Source organism: Rattus norvegicus, chromosome 13, assembly GCF_021556685.1.
Source record: "Rattus norvegicus strain SHRSP/BbbUtx chromosome 13, alternate assembly SHRSP_T2T, whole genome shotgun sequence".
NCBI lineage: Eukaryota > Metazoa > Chordata > Mammalia > Rodentia > Muridae > Rattus > Rattus norvegicus.
In genome coordinates, this window is record NC_141546.1 from 31,874,034 (window position 1) to 31,891,035 (window position 17,002).

At 41.3% G+C, this 17,002-nt stretch overlaps 1 long non-coding RNA gene across 1 annotated transcript; it reads left to right on the plus strand.

Moving 5' to 3' along the window:
- The first annotated feature begins 310 nt into the window (after positions 1–310).
- LOC148001570 (uncharacterized) lies at positions 311–12,385 on the plus strand. Its single transcript, XR_015635857.1, has 3 exons — positions 311–497; positions 5,963–6,065; positions 6,976–12,385. It is a non-coding gene; the product is annotated as an uncharacterized LOC148001570 (long non-coding RNA).
- Positions 12,386–17,002: the final 4,617 nt, after the last annotated feature.

A 17,002-nucleotide genomic window follows, 5' to 3' on the forward strand; every position in this document is an offset into this window, starting at 1 on the left:
GGAACCCTTATTGAAGGAATCGTAGAAAGGACTGAAAGAGCTTGAAGGAGCTTGAGACCCCATATGAACAATGCCTACCAACCAGAGCTTCCAGGGACTAAGCTGTTGGGAGCAACTAAAGATGGCACTGACATCTAGTGGTCGTTTGTGGTATACAACCATTAAGCCGTGTCTTTAGCTTTCTTCTGGCATTTGCAAGGCCAAGATGATAAGCATGTTAATAAGGTATCTCTCACTCCACCAATCCCCAGAGGACAAGTTTACAGCCGCTGTCTGTTTTGTACTTAAGGCGAGTGCCTTTGTTCCCCGGGGTCTCCCGAATCAACAATGAGGTGTTCCTGCAATAAAGGCTGTTAAAGAAGAATCCAACGGTGTCGTGTCTTCCTTGCTGGTCGAGGTGGGTGCTTCAACTGGTGGCCAAAGTACGGGGACCTGAGAAAATTATCTTTTCTCGTTTGGATTCAGAACTTTTTTCAGCCTCAGGACGGTCGACATCGGTAAGTTCCCAGAATTGGGATGATAAAGTTCCCGGAATTGAGACGATAAGGCTCCCGGAATTGGGATGATGAGGCTCCCGGATAATAGGGATTATAAAATTTCCTTAATGGGACAATAAGGTTCTCTGGAGTAAGCAGAGATGATGAAAGCCTTGGTTTAGAGGCAAAGGGGTTTGTGGAACACGGCAATGTTGTCTTTCCCATTTGATCCTTTGTGGGTTGGACTAGCACTTTTGCCTTATACTCTTTTTGTGTTGTGGTGTTGCTACTGTTTGAATTGCCACCGTCCAGGGCACGAATGCATTTGCTGGGAAGAGCCCACTAATGATGAGCCACAAGATCATGTGTAAATAAACAGGCCAGCTCGCCCTGCTTGTAAATCGATTGTAAATAAGGTCGTAAAAGCATGGGAAACTCACACTCCACCCCGCTCCTGTCAGCTCTTCAGGAGCTTCTTGGTCAGCGTTAGCTTAAAATTGAAAAGAAAATCCTGTTGAGTTTTCTTGATGAATGTAACTGTTGTGCTCCGTGGTTTATAGTGTCAGGATCGCTCACTTTAAGAGTGTGGGACAAGTTAGGAAAAGATCTGGATAGGGAAACTACAGAGGGCAAGCTTAAACCAGGGACAAAGCCACTTTGGCGTATGGTTTGTGCCTGCTTAGAAGATAAACAATGTGAAGAACCTGTTAGGACAGGTCAGAAAATCCTTACAGAGCAACAAGAGAGTATGTTAGAAGGAGAGAAAGTTTTGAAGGAAGGAAAGAAAAGAAAAGGAGGAAAAGAAGTAAAAGAAAAGACAGAAAAGATCAAGGAGAGGATAGACAAAGGCGGGAATAATAATCAGGACCTAGAGACAAAGAAAATATATCCCTCATTAAAGGCATTGACCTTGGGAATGTCTAGTGACTCAGAGCTTAGTGATAATGACTTAGTTGACCTTGAGGAAGAAGCCGCTCGGTATGAGAAAGAGATGTATCATCCTGACTGGCCACAAGCCTACGCTATGCAGAAACAAGCCAAAGAATTAGATAAGAAAGAAATTATACCAATGGCACCCCCTGCACCACCGTATAACTTTCAAGGTAAAACAATGGTGAAGCCTGCAGGAGGTACTTCTTTTTGCCCAGAAGTATGGAAAGAGTTAGGATTGAGGTTTCCAGTTTTTCTGGATGCAAACGGGCAGTGACATCATGAACCTGTTGACTTCAAGACAATAAAGCAATTAGCAGAGTCAGTAAAAACCTATGGAGTCAACGCAGCCTTTGTTATCACTCAAATTGAGGCTCTTGGCAGATACTGTCTCACCCCTGGAGACTGGGGGAGTTTAGCCAGAGCTTGTCTCTCTCTGGGTCAATATTTGGACTGGAAATCTTTCCTTTATGAAAATGCTAACACTCAAGCTGCCATCAATTTGGCTTCAGGAGCAGACGCTCAGAAACATTGGGACGCTGACATGCTATTGGGAATAGGCAGATTTGCTCTGGACCAGACTGGTTATCCAGGTCAGGTCTATACCCAGGTTAATGATATAGCAATTAAAGCCTGGAAAGCATTGCCTAATAGAGGTGCAGTCTCCAGGAACCTTACCAAGGTTTCTGCAAGGACCCACTGAGCCATTTTCAGATTTTGTAGCCCGCATGGTGGAGTCCGCTACTAAGATCTTCGGAGACCCCGATACAGCTATGCCTCTTATTAAGCAGCTAGTGTATGAACAATGTACAAAAGAATGTAGGATTGCTATAACACCATATAAACATAAGGGTTTGGAAGTTTGGAGTCTGCAGGGAGATAAGAGGGCCATTGACTAATGGTGGCCTAGCTGCAGCAATGATGCAATTAAGAAAGAAGGTTACAGCAGATACCTGCTTCAAGTGTGGCTGTAAAGGGCATTACAGAAGTCAATGCCCTGAAAGAAGTGGGGAACAGAGTAGTAACAGACCCTCACAACCTGGATTGTGCCCTTGCTGTAAGAAAGGGAACCACTGGGCAAATGAATGTCAATCTGTGAGAGAATTGAGTGGTCGCCCTCTAGCGACAGGATATGGTGGTGTACGGCCAAAAACGGACCACCGGGGCCCACGTCCCCAGGGCCCTCAAATATATGGGGCTCTACAGGACGACAGGCAGGGACAGGACAAACAGAGGCCTTGGCCTTCTCTTCACCACCCAAAGGAACAAGGAGAGCCACTAAAGGCTCCGCAGGACTGGACCTCCACTCCACCACCAGACTCATACTGACCCCCCAAATAGAGCCAATAGACACAGATTTTAGAGGACCTCTCCCTAAAGATACAGTTGGGCTGTTGTTGGGACGCTCCTCCTCTGCCCTGAAAGGTTTACAAATTGTACCTGGAGTAATTGACCCTGATTATTTAGGCACAGTAAAAGTCCTGGTAACTTCTCCCCAGGGAATTACTGCTATTTCTCCTGGAGACAGAATTGCCCAGCTGCTGCTTCTGCCTAGCTTACATAGGCATTTTCCTGCTGAAAATAGAATCAGAGGAGACAGAGGCTTGGGATCTACAGGCTCCCAATTTGCCTTTATCTCATTAGAACTGGGTCATCGTCCAATGTTAACATTGACTGTGGAGGGACGTTCTTTCCTTGGTTTGTTAGACACTGGAGCAGATCAGATCGTAGTATCATCTCTGTTCATGACTGGCCACCCAGGTGGCCTACGCAAAAATCATCTCAGGCCCTACGTGGTCTAGGGTACGAAATGGCTCCCTTAATTAGTTCCAAGGAATTGACATGGGAGGATGCAGAAGGAAGGTCAGGAAAGATTACTCCCTATATTATAGACATTCCTGTGACTCTGTGGGGCAGAGATGTCTTAATAAATCTAGACATGAGACTGACTAATGAGTACTCCCCACAGGCCAAGGACATGATGATAAAAATGGGCTACATGCCCAGAAAAGGTCTAGGAAAAAATTTACAAGGACAAGCTGACCCAGTGCTGCTGAATTCTAAAAGGGACAAGACAGGTCTGGATTTTTCCTAGGGGCCATTGAGGGAGGCATACCCATTACATGGAAAACAGAGGAACATGTGTGGAATCCTCAATGGCCTGTATCCTCTGAAAAATTAACTGCTGCTGCTGAATTAGTGTCTGAACAGTTAAAATTGGGACATATACAGCCATCCACATCACCCTGGAACACACCTATATTTGTTATCAAGAAAAAATCAGAAAAGTGGTGATTATTACATGATTTAAGAGCTATCAATTCTCAGATGCAAATAATGGGTCCCATACAGAGAGGTTTACCATTGCTCTCTAGTATTCCTGATGATTGGCCTATTATTATTATTGACATTAAAGATTGTTTTTTTTCCATCCCTCTTGCCCCACAAGATAGCGTGCAGTTTGCATTTACTTTACCCTCTATGAATAATGAAGAACCTGATAAGCGCTATCAGTGGGTGGTCTTGCCTCAAGGTATGGCTAATAGCCCTACTATGTGTCAGCTGTATGTAGGACAAGCCTTACAGCCTATACATGACCAATTCCCAAAATTAAGAATAATATATTTTATGGATGATATATTGCTTTCCACCAAAGATTGTAGCACCCTAGAAACGGCCTATGCTAAAGTGGTAAAGGTGCTTGAAAACAATCAATTGTTTATAGCACCAGAAAAGGTTCAAATGGGCAAAAAGGGAGAGTATTTAGGAACAAAGATTACTCCTCATAGTATTTCCCCTCAGAAAATTGAATTAGGAAAAGATCATTTAAAAACATTAAATGACTTTCAAAAGTTACTAGAAAGTATAAATTGGATTCGACCCTATATTAAAATGCCCAATGTAGATTTACAACCACTCTATGAGATCCTGAAAGGGGATTCTCAGCTTACTTCACCCTGTGCTTTAACCAAGGAAGCATGATTATCCTTAAGGAAAGTAGAAGAAAGACTGGAAAAAGCAATGCTAAGAAGTTACAAGGAAAAGGAGGATCTTCTTTTGTGTATACTGAGAACTTTTCGTCAGCCTACAGGAGTGCTATGGCAACAAGGACCACTTCTGTGGATTTATCCTCATATTTCTCCAAATAAGACCCATGAATATTATCCTTCTGCTATTGCTTGCTATGTTAGGTGTTAAATCTTGTATTCAGCATTTTGGTATTTTACCCAAGAAAATTATTATACCATATACTGCAACTCAGGTAGAAACACTGTGTGCCTTGATAGATGGTTGGGCCATATTACGCTGCAGTTTTGATGGAGAGTTCAACAATCATTATCCTAAGGATCCTTTGTTACAATTTTTTACTGAACATCCAGTGATTTTCCCTAAAGTCACTGCCTCACAGCCTTTGTCTGGAGCATTAGATATTTATGCAGATGGCTCCAAAACAGGTGTAGGTGCCTATATGGTTGATTCTCAAGAACCAGTATTAATCCAATACAGTCCAGGCACCACCCAAATTACAGAATGTAAAATTGTATTGGAAGTTTTTAAAAGATTTCATGATTCTTTTAATTTGATTTCTGATTCTGCTTATGTAGTTAATGCTGTGCGCTCACTTGAAATTACAGGGCCAATTAGGTCGAATGTATGTCAAATTCTTTTAGAATTAAAAATTGATTTGGGCCAGAAAAAATAAGTTTTTCATACAACATATTCGAGCTCATACTAATCTGCCTGGTCCCATAGCCAGTAACAACGCCCTGGTGGATGCTAGTACTCGTAGAGAGTTTATTTATCATGCAGCTCCAGTTGATCTCGCTAGAGAATTTCATCAAAAGTTTCATGTTCCTGCTTTTACTCTTCAACAAAAATTTAAAATCTCTAGAGCTGCAGCTCATGATGTGGTATTAAGTTGCCAGAATTGTGTTCAGTTTCACCACCCTCCTCAGGTGGGAATTAACCCTCGTGGTCTGATTCCACTAAAACTTTGGCAGATGGATGTCACACACATATCTCAATTTGGAAATTTAAAATATGTTCATGTTTCTGTTGATACCTGTTCCAGTATTATACATGCCACTCTGATGACTGGTGAAAAGGCTCGTAATGCCATTAGTCATTGCTTAGAGGCGTGGGCAGCCTGGGCAAAGCCTGATAGTCTCAAGACAGACAACTGGCCTGCCTACACTACAAAGTCCTTTCAGGCATTTTGCCAAACAATGCAGGTCAAACATACTACAGGATTGCCATACAATCCCCAAGGTCAAGGAATTGTGGAAAGAACACATCGTACCTTAAAAGAGCTCTTACAAAAACAAAAAGGGGGAATTGCCTATGGCAAAACACCAAGAGAACAGTTGTCTTTAGCTCTTTTTACTCTAAATTTTTTAATTTTGGATGCGCATGGCCTCTCTGCTGCGGATCACCATGCTGCTACTAAACCTATGACTAATGCAGACGTAAAGTGGAAGGATGTCTTAACTGGTGAATGGTGTGGCCCAGATCCCTTAATTTCGAGATCTAGGGGAGCTGTTTGTGTTTTTCCACAGAATCAAGACAATCCAATCTGGGTGCCTGAACGTTTGACTCGCAAACTGCCTCCTGCTATTCGTGAAGATGAGACTACGAACCCTACTATTACTACTGGGAATGGTAATCCAGGTTGATTCACTCACGCTGTGGGCTATTGCCAGATCCTGGCCAGTACTTATGCCAGTTCATAGCAATTCTACTGTCTTGCCAACCTTTTTCTCCACATCCTGTTTGCGTGATGTTCCTTGTATAGTGCCAAATGGAGAATTGCCCCAACGGTATACTGCCACTAATCTTTCTTTATTACATACATTATGTTTCACTCTTAAAAATTCCTCCCAGCCTTGTATATGGCTGCGAAGGACCACATTGGCTAATTGGTTAGATCCTATGAGTGACAGTGCAATGGGCACTGGAACCATCCTGGCTGCTTTGAGTCAAATTACCCAAAGAGCCTCTTCAAGCAGTGAAGACACGTCAATCAATAATTCTGCTAAGTTGAACATTACAACCTTGATTATGATGCATAATTGTAGTTTTCCATCACACCCGGGGCAAGGCATTCACACACTGGATAACTCTACTTGTCGTAGAGTCCTACCTACTTGCCCTCCATATCAAGCCTTTCCACCTAGTTTTACCCCATGTCAGAGTCCATTCCATAGAGCAAAACAATTCCTACCAGGATTTGAATTTTCCCCTCCTCTTGGCAATGTACAGTATGATCGGGTAAAAAATAGACTAGCAAGCATAATTTTTGGCCCTGGTATCAATGGGCATTATCAAATAAGCAGGGAGCATATACATCTCTAATTCCTTTTGCTCGATTATTAGGTGAAGAATTTACATTGTATAATATTTCAGCCACAAGGACTACTAACAAAACAAGTTTAGTAAATGTAAAGATTAATAGCCTTTTAGCAAATGATACTGCCATTGGTGCTTCAGTATGTGTTAGACCACCTTTCTTCTTTCTGATAAGCACTAATGTAAGTGATAATGCTTTAAATTGTAATAACTCGACCCTCAGATTCCTGCCCGCAGCAGCTCGCTGCTCCCAAACCCTGTGGGAGAGAGAAAACACCGCCTGGACAGATAAGCACTCATGAGACTGCAGAGCAGAAGAGACCACCAACACTGCCCACCCCTGCTCACATCTCTGGCCCAACAGGAAACTTTATACAGCCTCTGGGTTCCCTTAGATAAGGGCACAGCGACAGCAGGTCCCCTGCATCTGAGACACTGCCGGAAACTGAAGGGACTGACCAGATAAATAGTTCTCTGCACCCAAATCCCGCGGGAGGGAGAGCTAAACCTTCAGAGAGGCAGACACGCCTGGTAAACCAGAAGAGACTGCACTCTGCATACACTACTGATTCGGGAGGAAAACACCAAATGCCATCTGGAACCCTGGTGCACGGAAGCTCCCGGAAAGGGTGGCACAGAACTTCCTGGTGGCTGCCCCCACGGAGAGCTCATAAGCAACACCCCACGAGCAAACTTGAGCCTCTGGACTACAGGTAAGACAAACCTTCCTGCTCCAAGCGACCTGCCTAGTGGACTCAGGACACAGGCCCACAGGAACAGCTGAAGACCTGTAGATAAGAAAAACTACACGCCTGAAAGGAGAACACTGTGTTCCCATAACTGGCTGAAAGAAAACAGGAAAACAGGTCTACAGCACCCCTGACACACAGGCTTATAGGACAGTCTAGCCACTGTCAGAAATAGAAGAACAAAGTAACACAAGAGATAATCTGATGGCAAGAGGCAAACGCAGGAATCCAAGCAAGAGAAACCAAGACTACATGGCAACATTGGAGCCCAACTCTCCCACCAAAGCAAATACGGAATATCCAAACACACCAGAAAAGCAAGATCTAGTTTCAAAATCATATTTGATCATGATGCTGGAGGACTTCAAGAAAGACGTGAAGAACTCCCTTAGAGAAACACAGGAAAACATAAATAAACAAGTAGAAGCCTATAGAGAGGAATCACAAAAATCCCTGAAAGAATTCCAGGAAAACACAATCAAACAGTAGAAGGAATTAAAAATGGAAATAGAAGCAATCAAGAAAGAACACATGGAAACAAACCTGGATATAGAAAACCAAAAGAAGAGACAAGGAGCCATAGATACATGCTTCACCAACAGAATACAAGAGATGGAAGAGAGAATCTCAGGAGCAGAAGATTCCATAGAAATCATCGACTCAACTATCAAAGATAATGTAAAGCGGAAAAAGCTACTGATCCAAAACATACAGGAAATCCAGGACTCAATGAGAAGATCAAACCTAAGGATAATAGGTATAGAAGAGAGTGAAGACTACCAGCTCAAAGGACCAGTAAATATCTTCAACAAAATCATAGAAGAAAACTTCCCTAACCTAAAAAAAGAGCATACAAGAAGCCTACAGAACTCCAAATAGATTGGACCAGAAAAGAAACTCCTCCCATCACATAATAGTCAAAACACCAAATGCACAAAATAAAGAAAGAATATTAAAAGCAGTAAGGAAAAAGGTCAAGTAACATATAAAGGCAGACCTATCAGAATCACACCAGACTTTTCGCCAGAGATTATGAAAGCCAGAAGATCCTGGACAGATATCATACAGACCCTAAGACAACACAAATGCCAGCCCAGGTTACTGTATCCTGCAAAACTCTCAATTAACATAGATGGAGAAACCAAGATATTCCATGATAAAACCAAATTTACAAAATATCTTTGTACAAATCCAAATACAAAAGGATACAAAGGATAATAAATGGTAAAGCCCAACATAAGGAGGCAAGCTACACCCTAGAAGAAACAAGAAACTAATCGTCTTGGCAACAAAACAAAGAGAAGAAAAGCACACAAACATAACCTCATATCCAAATATGAATATAACAGAAAGCAATAATCACTATTTCTTAATATCTCTCAACATCAATGGCCTCAACTCCCCAATAAAAAGACATAGATTAACAAACTGGATACACAACGAGGACCCTGCATTCTGCTGCCTACAGGAAACACACCTCAGAGACAAAGACAGACACTACCTCAGAGTGAAAGGCTGGAAAACAATTTTCCAAGCAAATGGTCTGAAGAAGCAAGCTGGAGTAGCCATTCTAATATCAAATAAAATCAATTTTCAACTAAAAGTCATCAAAAAAGATAAGGAGGGACACTTCATATTCATCAAAGGAAAAATCCACCAAGATGAACTCTCAATCCTAAATATCTATGCCCCAAATACAAGGGCACCTACATAAGTAAAAGAAACCTTACTAAAGCTCAAAACACACATTGAAACTCACAAAATAATAGTAGGAGATTTCAACACCGCACTCTCATCAATGGTCAGATCATGGAAACAGAAATTAAACAGAGATGTAGACAGACTAAGAGAAGTCATGAGCCAAATGGACTTAACAGATATTTATAGAACATTCTATCCTAAAGCAAAAGGATATACCTTCTTCTCAGCTCCTCATGGTACTTTCTCCAAAATTGACCATATAATTGGTCAAAAAACGGGCCTCAACAGGTACAGAAAGATAGAAATAATCCCATGCGTGCTATCAGACCACCACGGCCTAAAGCTGGTCTTCAATAACAATAAGGGAAGAATGCCCACATACACGTGGAAATTGAACAATGCTCTACTCAATGATAACCTGGTCAAGGAAGAAATAAAGAAAGAAATTAAAGACTTTTTAGAATTTAATGAAAATGAAGGTACAACATACCCAAACTTATGGGACACAATGAAAGCTGTGCTAAGAGGAAAACTCATAGTGCTGAGTGCCTGCAGAAAGAAACAGGAAAGAGCATATGTCAGCAGCTTGACAGCACACCTAAAAGCTCTAGAACAAAAGGAAGCAAATACACCCAAGAGTAGTAGAAGGCAGGAAATAATCAAACTCAGAGCTGAAATCAACCAAGTAGAAAAAAAAAGGACCATAGAAAGAATCAACAGAACCAAAAGTTGGTTCTTTGAGAAAATCAACAAGATAGATAAACACTTAGCCAGACTAATGAGAGGACACAGAGAGTGTGTCCAAATTAACAAAATCAGAAATGAAAAGGGAGACATAACTACAGATTCAGAGGAAATTCAAAAAATCATCAGATCTTACTATAAAAGCCTATATTCAACAAAACTTGAAAATCTGCAGGAAATGGACAATTTCCTTGACAGATACCAGGTACCGAAGTTAAATCAGGAACAGATAAAACAGTTAAACAACCCCATAACTCCTAAGGAAATAGAAGCAGTCATTAAAGGTCTCCCAACAAAAAGAGCCCAGGTCCAGACGGGTTTAGTGCAGAATTCTATCAGACCTTCATAGAGGACCACATACCAATATTATCCAAACTATTCCACAAAATTGAAACAGATGGAGCCCTACCGAATTCCTTCTACGAAGCCACAATTACTCTTATACCTAAATCACACAAAGACCCAACAAAGAAAGAGAACTTCAGACCAATTTCCCTTATGAATATCGACACAAAAATACTCAATAACATTCTGGCAAACCGAATCCAAGAGCACATCAAAACAATCATCCACCATGATCAAGTAGGCTTCATCCCAGGCATGCAGGGATGGTTTAATATACGGAAAACCATCAACGTGATCCATTATATAAACAAACTGAAAGAACAAAACCACATGATCATTTCATTAGATGCTGAGAAAGCATTTGACAAAATTCAACACCCCTTCATGATAAAAGTCCTGGAAAGAATAGGAATTCAAGGCCCATACCTAAACATAGTAAATGCCATATACAGCAAACCAGTTGCTAACATTAAACTAAATGGAGAGAAACTTGAAGCAATCCCACTAAAATCAGGGACTAGACAAGGCTGCCCACTCTCTCCCTACTTATTCAATATAGTTCTTTAAGTTCTAGCCAGAGCAATCAGACAACAAAAGGAGGTCAAGGGGTACAGATCGGAAAAGAAGAAGTCAAAATAGCACTATTTGCAGATGATAGGATAGTATATTTAAGTGATCCCAAAAGTTCCACCAGAGAAGGGATTTTGGTATTACGGCAGCTATAATTCCAGCCATTGTACTATCAGCCACTACAGCAACAACAGCCACGATCGCTATGACTAATCAAGTACAGACGACTGAGACTATCAATCAGATTGTGGAAAGAACCGCAGTAGCATTAGAGATACAAGAAGAATTTAATGCCCACTTGGCATCTGGCTTTCTATTGGCTAACCAATGAATGGATTTGATTCAAAAACAAATTGAGGCATTATATCATATGACACAGCTGTCGTGTGTTTCCTCCCTTAGAGGCTTATGTATTACTCCTTTGCAAGCTAACCTTTCTCAGTATTCTCAACAGAGCAAAGAAATCTCGAATTATCTAAAAGGAAACTGGTCCATGAAAGCGGAGCAATTATCGAGACAGTTGCTGATGCAGATTGCTGTCCTTAACAACACTAGAATGGAGCCCATCACGTTTGGGGATTTCACCTCGTGGATTACCAATGCTTTCTCCTTTTTCAAAGAATGGGCTGGCATGTTTGCCTGGGGGGCCATTGTCCTCTTGGGATGTGGAGTATGTCTATGGATTTTTTGCCGTTTACAACGAGAGCATGCCAGACACAAAGTGATTGTTTACCAGGCTATGGCTGCCATTGAAAGTGGTGCTTCTCCCAGTATATGGCTGGCCTCTTTGAAAAATTAAGAGTTCTCCCTAGGTCGTATTTTGTCACTGTCATGTGAAGCCATTGTATCCAGAGACGGGCAACTTTCCTTGGGCTCGGACCAACCTAAGGCAGGAGCCCAGTGGCGATAGGGTTTTTCCAATGATGGGTAAGGCCAAGTTTTGAAGAGGAACGACCTAAGACAGGAGCAATGACATGTATTGACATGACACTCAGATCTAAGACCAGTCATAGACAGAGGTGGCTATGCCCCGTTTGAACATTCGGGCTGGTCAAATGCCCCTCTGCCCAGTTTCTCCCCCAAATTAAACACACACGTAAAGCCCAGAACGGTTACAACATAAGTCATCTCTAGTCACTGGGGTGCAGTCCTAACTGCAAGAGTGGCTCGCCATGGCACTGTCTGTGAGGCATGTCTGATCTCTCTCAGACCACTACCTTCACCTAATGGTTTCATTTTTTTATAATACAATAAAGGGGGAGTTGTTGGGAGCAACTAAAGATGGCACTGACATCTAGTGGTCATTTGTGGTATACAACCATTAAGCCGTGTCTTTAGCTTTCTTCTGGCATTTGCAAGGCCAAGATGATAAGCATGTTAATAAGGTATCTCTCACTCCACCAATCCCCAGAGGACAAGTTTACAGCCGCTGTCTGTTTTGTACTTAAGGCGAGTGCCTTTGTTCCCCGGGGTCTCCCGAATCAACAATGAGGTGTTCCTGCAATAAAGGCTGTTAAAGAAGAATCCAACGGTGTCGTGTCTTCCTTGCTGGTCGAGGTGGGTGCTTCATAAGCCACTACTCAAAGACTATACATGGACTGACCCTGGACTCCAACTGCATACGTAGCAATGAATAGCCTAGTAAGAGCACCAGTGGAAGGGGAAGCCCTTGGTCCTGCCAAGACTGAACCCCCAGTATACCTGATTGTTGGGGAGAGGGCCGTAATGGGGGATGGATGGGGAAGGGAACACCTATGTAGAATGGGAGGGTTAGACGGATGTTGGCCCAGAAACCGGGAAGGGGACTAACAATCGAAATGTAAATAAGAAATACTCAAGTTAATAAAGATGAAAGAAAAGTATTCCAAGCCCAAAAAAAAAAAAAAATCTCAGGATCAGGTGGGTTTAGTGTAGAATTCTATGAGAACTTTTGGAACACCTAATGCCAATAGTGTCCAAACTATTCCACAAAATAGAAACAGAAGAAACACTACCCAATTCCTTCCATGAATCCACAATTACTCTTATAGCTAAACCACACAGAAATCCACAAATGGGATCTCATAAAACTGCTAAGCTTCTGCAAGGCAAAGGACTCTGTCATAAGGACAAAACAGCACCCAAAAGATTGGGAGAAGCCCTTACCAACCATACATCCTATAGAGGGCTAATATCCAATATATACAAAACTGTAGAATCCAGAGAGCTAAATAACCCTCTTGAAAATAGAGCTAAAGAAAAATTCTCAGCTGAGGAATATCGATTTCCTGAGAAGTGCCTAAAAATTGGTCAACCTCGTGAATCATCTGGGAAATGCAAATCAAAACAACCCTGATATTCCACCTCACACCAGTCAGAATGCCTAAGAACAAAAGTTGGCAATTGTGGAAATCAGTCTGGTAGTTCCCCAGAAAATTGAGTATTGTTCTAAAAGGAGACTCATTTATACCCCTCCTGGGCATATACACAAATGATGCTCCAACACATAACAACATTACACTCTACCCTATGTTTATATCAGCCTTATTTATAACAGCCAGATGCCTGAAAGAACACAGATGCCCTTCAACAGAGGAATGGATAGAGAAAATATGGTATATCTACACAATGGATTACTACTCAGCTATCAAAAAATAATGTCTTCATGAAATTCATATTTTAAATGGCAAAAATATGGAACTAGAAAATATCAACTTGAGTGAAGTAACCCTCTCACCTATAAAATCCACACATTTTATGCAGTTACTGTTCGGATATTAGCCCAAAAGCTTGAATTACCCAACATATACTCCACAGACCACATGAGGCTAAAGAAGAAGGATAACCAAAGTGTGCATGCTTCAGTCATTTTTAAAAAGGGGAACAGATATATTCATAGTAGGAGATTTGGAGATAAAGTTTTGAACAGAGACTGAAGGAATCTGCATTCTGATCCTTCCCCACCTGAGGATCTAGCCCACACATTTACAAACACCAAACCTAGACAATGTTGATGAAGCCAAGAAGGGCATGCTTACAGGAGCTTGATATAACTGTCCCCTGAGAGGTTCATCCAGAACATGACAAATCCAGAGATGAATTCTAGAAGCAAACCATTGAACTGAGAACAAGATCCCAGTTGGAGGAGGTAGAGAAAGGATTGAAATAACTGAAGTGGCATGCAACCCCATAAGAATTAATATGCCCACCAACCGGAGTACCCAGCTATTGAACTAGCACCCAAAGAGTACACATAGATAGGCCCATGTATCCAGCTACATATGTAGCAGAGAATGGCCTTGTTGGGCACCAATGGGAGGAGAAGTACTTGGTCCTGCCAAGGCTGAAGCCCCAGTGTTCCAGAATGTCAAGGCTGTGAAGCAGGATGGGGTGTGCATTGGGGAGGAAGAATACCCTCATAGAAGAAGAGGGAGGAGGATTGGGATAGGGAGTTAATGGATGGAAATAGAAATGCAATAACATTTGATATCTAAATAAAAACATCCAATTTAACAACAACCACACCTCAAAAGGAAAGGTTCGTCATATTTATTCAAATCATAGATGGTATGTTCTCACTGATAAGTAGATATTAGCCAAAAAGAAGATTCACCAGCAAAGTGCAAATCAAATGAACCCTGACATTCCACCTAACACCAGTCAGAATGGCTAAGATCAAAAACTCACATGACAACAGGTCCTAGCACGAATGTAGAGAAAGAGTAATACTCCTCCATTGTTAGTGGGATTGCAAGCTGGTATAGCACTGTGAAAATCAGTTTGGAGTTTCCTCAGAACATTGGGCATAGGATTACTTGAGGACCCAGCTATATAACTATTTCACATATTCCTAAAAGACGACCTAATATAAAGTATGGATACATGCTCCACTATGTTCATAGCAGCATTATTTATAATACCTGGAAGCTCATAAGAAGACAGATATTCTTCAAAGGAAAATGGATACAGGAAATGTAGTACACTTATACAATGGTGTTCTACTCAGCTATTAAAACAAATGACTTCAGAAAAGTTTCAGGCAAGTGGATGGGACTTGAAAATATCACCCTGGGTGAGGTAACCCAGTCAAAATAGTACATAGATGTTATGTTCTCACTGATAAGTAGATATTAGCCAAAAAGAAGATTAAAATGTGCATGATACAACCCAAGGACCATATAAAAAACTAATAGAAGGAAGATCTTCCCAAAATGTAAATGCTACAGCCCTACTCTGAAGAAGGAACGAATTAGTTTGTGGGAAGTAGAGTGAGGGAGGCTTAAGGAGTAAGAGAGGAAGGAGAGCGAAAAGGGAGGCTAGTTCAGATAAGGAAGGAGTTCGGAGAGAAATACAGAGAGTCTGATCAAGGCGACAATTTTATTTTTTCCCAAGGCTGAATTTATACCATAGAAGGGGTAACAGAAAGAGGAGGAAGTGGGATAAATTTACACAGGCCAAGGACACAGTACTCATGTGGTCAGCTGATGTCAGCAGGATATTGGTTGTTTTTTGTTTTGTTTTTTTTTTTTCAGAAAAGTTACAGGTTTGTCATATCAATAGTCAGCATGATGTTTGTTTCTCAGAAAGGTCACAGGTTTTTCATATCATTGGTCATCCTGACATCAGATGTATTTCTCAGCAAGGTCCCAACTTTGTCATATCATTAGTCAGCAGGATATTGATTTCTCAGAAAGGTCACAGGTTTGTCACATCACGAGGTTTTCTGACTACCAGATTTGGATTAGTCTTCTGCAGCTGGCTGGGGATTTGCCATGAACCCAGTCATACTTAACTCTAACTATACTATTAACATCAATAATGGAGGGTTTTAAGGGTATCACTCCCAACAAAACTCAGACACTATTGCTGATGCAAAGAAGAGCTTACTGAGAGGGGCCTGGTATACCTGACCCCTGAGGTACTCTACCCAACCCTGACAAATACAGATGCAGATGTACACAGCCAAACTTTGGAATGAGCCTGGGAACTCCAAGGAAGAAATTAGGACAAGGACTGAAGGAGTTGAAGGGGTTTGCAACCCCATCAGAACAACAACATAAACCGACCAGATCCTCAAACCTTCCAATGACTAAACCACGAACAAAGGATTGAATATTGGGGGATTAGTGGCCCAGTTGTGTGTGTAGCAGAGGGATTTCTTCTTGAGAATCACCGGGAGAGGGGAACATGTTGGTCCTATGGAGGCTCATTGACCCAGGGTAGGGGAATGCTAGAGCACTTAGGCAGACATGGGTGGGCAGTTGGGGAAATATCCGCATAGATTCAGGGGGCAGAGGTGGAGGGTAAAGGTGCTTGTGGAAGTAAAACTTGTAATGGAGATATCATTTGAAATGTAAATAAAAGTACCAGTAAAAATAGAGAAATAAGGCTTTTTTAAACATAGTGGAGTACGGTTCCTTATTATATGCTGGATCATTTTTTGAATATATGCCCAATATTCCTAGGTCTTCAGGCAGAAGTATTTCATTTTTCTCTAAATGACAGATTGATTTCCAAAATGGTTTTACTAGCTTGCAATCCCACCCATAATGTGTGGGTGGTCCTCTGTTTCCACATCCTTGTCAGTATCTGCTATCATTGTAGTTTTTGATCTTAGCCTTTCTGATTGGTGTGAGGTGGAATCTCAGGGTTTAGATTTGCATTTCCAATATGATTAAAAATGATTAACATTTCTATAGGTGCTTCTTGGCCATTCGAAATTTCTATATTGAGAATTCTTTGGTTCTGCACCCTATTTTTTAATAGCATTATTTGGTTTACTGAAGTCTATCTTCTCGAGTTCTTTGTTTATTTTGGATATTAGCTCTCGATTGGATAAAGGATTGTTAAAGATTTTCTTCTGATCTGTAAGTTGCCATTACGTCATATTGAAAGTGCCCTTTGTCTTCAAGAATCTATTCAATATTATGGGGTCCCATTTGTTAGTCTCAGAGGTTGAGCAATTGATGTTCTCCTAAGGAAAATTTCCCTTGTGCTTTCATTTTTGAGAATCTTTTTCACTTTCACTTTTTTTATTTTTGGGGTTTTTTTATTAGATATGTTTCTTTATTGACATTTCAAATGTTATTCTCTTTCCCCATTTCCTGTCCATAAGTATCACGTGAGCATGGGTGTTTTTTTTTTTATTTCTGGGTCCTCAAT